This window comes from Canis lupus, chromosome 23 (assembly GCF_011100685.1).
Source record: "Canis lupus familiaris isolate Mischka breed German Shepherd chromosome 23, alternate assembly UU_Cfam_GSD_1.0, whole genome shotgun sequence".
NCBI classification, from domain to species: Eukaryota; Metazoa; Chordata; class Mammalia; order Carnivora; family Canidae; genus Canis; species Canis lupus.
Window position 1 is genome coordinate 12,941,915 of NC_049244.1, and position 4,487 is coordinate 12,946,401.

A 4,487-nucleotide genomic window follows, 5' to 3' on the forward strand; every position below is an offset into this window, starting at 1 on the left:
TCTGCCTCTGTGTGTGTGTGTGTGTGTGTGTCTCATGAATAAATAAATAAAACTCTTTAAAAAAATTCTTTAAAAAAAAAAGAAAAAGAAAAACTGTCCGTATGCAATTGACACTATTAATGGACTAAAGGAGAAAAAAATCACAAAATGTCATAATACAAAAATATTTAATCAAATTAAACAACTCTTATAATAAAAACTCTCAGAAAACTATGAATAGATGGTAATTTTACTTTTTTGATAAAGGCTATTATATTAGAGTATAGCAAAAAAGATCTAAAACAATGGCTTAGGGCAGCCCCAGTGGCTCAGCGGTTTAGCGCTGCCTTCAGCTCAGGGCATGATCCTGGAGACCTGGGATGGAGTCCCATGTCAGGCTCCCTGCATGAAGCCTGCTTCTCCCTCTGCCTGTGTCTCCACCTCTCTCTCTCTCTCTCTCTCTCTCTCTCTGTGTCTCTCATAAATAAATAAATAAAATCTTAAAAAAAAAAAACCAGTGGCTTAAAAACCCATTTCTTTCTTTCTTAACCATCTCACTGTGAGCAATCCAGGGAGAAGGATGGATGGCCCTGCTACAAGTCATCATTCGGGTTTCCAAGTTTCTTCCAAGTTATGGTTCTATCATCGCATAGGGATGTCATGGAAGCTAGGTGGCTGCCATGATCAGGTTCCAGCTGTTAGGAAAAAAGGCATCGTGAAGGAGGCATGCCCATTGTCTTAAGTACCAGACCCAGAATGACTGATGTTTCACATTCCAATGATGATAATTTAGACACATGGCCTCACTGGATTGCAAGCAAGTCTAGGAAATATGCCAGGATCTAACTCAGTCGCCATATGTACACAATTATTATGCACCATTCCAGAGCTGCTTGGCTATGTGACCTTAGTCACTGACAAGGGTGCCCCTGGTGACAGCTTCATTCCTGGGGCCATAGAGACCTAGATATGAAAAGAGAAGACCTGAGTGAGTCATGATGAGTCATGACCCAGCACTTTTTGAATGTATGCTTGGCAGTGCTGCTCCCATGATCCAAGAAGTCCTCACATGTATCTTGGCCGCATTGGCCAGTTTCCTGAAAGCCACTGAGGGGACAGTGATGAACCCAAACATGAACGGGGTAATGCATCCCGGGTTGATCTCCACCCCTGGGAGATAGGACAGGGCAGGATACCAGCGGAAACAGAGCTCTCTTTGCAACCCTATCAGACTGTTCTGTGACTCGGTCATTTCCTATAGCCTCTCTGGAGGCATGCTGCAAAATCTGAGCAGCTGCTGTGGGAAAGCTGTGACAGCCTGAGAACACATTCCTCGATTGCTTCCTCCCTTTCCTGCCTCACTTCCTTGACTTTTACTTCCCAGGGGTTGCTTATCTTCCCAATAGAGTGTTAGCATGTAAGCTTTACCTCTGGCATCATTTTTGAGGAAAAATGTGCTGGGACACCATGGAAGAAGGGAAGGCTGGATTACGGAAGGAATCTTTATATCCAAGGCCCACAGAAAGCATCTTACTCAAAGGAGGAACTTCCTTTTTCTTTTTTTTTAATTTTATTTTTTAAAGATTTTATTTATTTATTCATGTGAGGGACACAGAGAGAGGCAGAGACATAGGCATAGGGAGAAGCAGGCTCCTCGTGGGGCACCTGATACAGGACTTGATCCCAGGACCCCAGGATCATGCCTTGAGCCAAAGGCAGATGCTCAACCACTGAGCCACCCAGGTGCCCTTCTTTTTCTTTTTTTAAATTGGAGTATAGTTAACACACACATTACATTAGTTTTCAGGTATATAACATAGTGATTCCAGAAGTCTATATGTTATGCTGTGCTCACTGCAAATGTAGCTACTCTCTGTTACCATACAGCACTATCACGGTACCATTGGCTATATATATTCCCTATGCTGTGCCATTCATCCCCATGACTTGTTCATTCCGTAACTGGAAACCTATTCCTCCCCCTCCCCTTCACTCATTTTGCCCATCCCCTCCACCCCTACCCTCTGGCAACCACTAGTTTATTCTATTTATGGGTCTATTTCTGCTTTTTGTTTGTTTTTTAGATTCCACATATAAATAAAATCACGTGGCATTGGCATTTGTCTTTCTCTTTCTGACTTATCTCACTTAGCATAAGACCCCCTGGGTTTATTCATGTTGTTGCAAATGGGAAGATCTCATTCTTTTTTATGGCTGAGTAATATTCCATTGCATATATATATTCCACATCTTCTTTATCCATTCATCAGTGGACACTTAGGTTGCTTCCTTATCTTGGCTATTGTAAATAATGCTGCAGTAAACAAAGGAGTGCTTTCTTTTTTTGAATTAGTGTTTTTGTTTTCTTCGGGTAAATACTCAGTAGTGAAATTACTGGGTCATATGGTACTTCTATATTTAATTTTTTGAGTAATTTCCATACTGGTTTCCACAGTGGCTGCACCAATTTACATTCCCACCCACAGTGCATGAGGATTCCTTTTTCTCCACATCTTTGACAACAGTTGTTTCTCGTGTTTTTGATTCTACCCATCCCAACTGCTGTGAGGTGGTATCTCATTGTGGTTTTAATTTGCATGTCCTTGATGATGAACGATGTTGAGCATGTTTTCAGATGCCTGTTGGCTGTCTGGATGTGTTCCTTGGAGAAATGACTGTTCAAGTCATTTTTTAATGGGATTATTTGTTGTGTATTTTTTAAAGATTTTATTTATTTATTCATGAGAGACACAGAGAAAGAGGCAGAGACATAGGCAGAGGGAGAAGCAGACTCTCTGCAAGGAGCCTGATGCGGGACTCCATCCCGGACCTTGGGATTACACCCAGTGCTGAAGGCAGACGCTCAACTGTTGAACCACTCAGGCGTCCTGGATTATTTGGGTTTTTTGTTTTGAGTTGTATAAGTTCTTTATATATTTTGGACATTAACCCCTTATCAGATATATCATTTGCAAATATCTTCTCCCATTCAGTAGGTTACCTTTTGTTTTGTTTCCCTCACTGGGTAAAAGCTTCTTATTTGATGAATTTCCAATAGTTCATTTTTGCTTCTGTTTCCCTTGTGTCAGGAGACATCTAGAAAAATGTTGCTAATAGTTTTTGTTTTAAGGCCTATAAAAACAACATTTATTGCCTTATTAGTGACTAAATGAAGAGACTTTTTAAAAGTGAAAAGTCTCTCTAGAAGAGGATGAGCAAAATACAAGTTTCCAGGCTGATCCTTCAGCTTTCCTAAGGTCATATGGTCACGGCTCATGGTTCAAAAGTAGCATGTATCCAGGGTGAGGGAGGACAGCATCATTCAGAAAGTCCCCACTCCCATAGATCTCAGTGTCAAAGGGTATGTCAAGAGCTGGATGGATCTGGTTAAGAGCCATCCATAGCAGGTAGCTGTCCCAGTGTTCTATAGTACCCTGTTCTCTGGGAGCTAACTCCTCCAGCTTCTAGGTGATGGCTCCTTGGCAGACAGATCTAAGTCTGGTTTAAAGTGTTCTGGACTCTAGGTATCCAAGAGGTTGCTACCTATTTTATCTTCTAAGAGTTTTATGGTTTCAGATCTCATGATTCGGTCTTTAATCCATTTTGAGGGTTTTTGTGTATGGTGTAAGAAAGTAGTCCAGTTTTCTCAGCAGTATTTATTTAAGAGATTGTCTTTTCCTCATGGTATGTTCTTGCTTCCTTTGCTGTAGATTAGTTGATCATGTAATTGTGGGTTTATTTCTGGGGTTTCTATCCTGTTCCATTGATCTGTGCATCTATTTTTTTATGCCTATACCATACTGTTTTGATAGCTACAGCTTTATAATATATCTTTATTTTAAAATGTTTTTTTAAATTTTTTATTTATTTTTTAAAGATTTTTATTTATTTGTTCATGAGAAACACACACACACAGAGGGGGGTGGGCAGAGACATAGACAGAGGGAGAAGCAGGCTCCATGCAGGAAGCCCGATGTGGGACTCAATCTGGAGACTCCAGGATCACGCCCTCAGCCAAAGGCAGATGCTCAACCACTGAGCCACCCAGGCATCCCTAAAGTATATCTTTAAATCTAGGATTGTGCTTTCTCTTCCTTCTCAAAACTGCTTTGGCTATTTGAGGTCTTTTGTGGTTCTATACAAATTTTAGGATTATTTGTTCTAGTTCTGTGAAAAAATGCAATGGTATTTTTCATAGGGATTGCATTGAATCTGTAGATTGCTTTGAGTAGTATGGACAATTTAAAAATATTAATTATTTTGGGCAGCCCCGGTGGCGCAGCGGTTTAGCGCCGCCTGCAGCTCAGGGCGTGATCCTGGAGACCCTGGATCGAGTCCCACGTCGGGCTCCCTGCATGGAGCCTGCTCCTCCCTCTGCCTGTGTCTCTGCCCCTCTCTCTAGCTGTGTCTCTACGACTAAATAAATAAAATCTTAAAAAAAAAAATAAATAAATAAAAAATAAAAATATTAATTATTTTAATTCATGAGCATGTATATATTTCCTTTT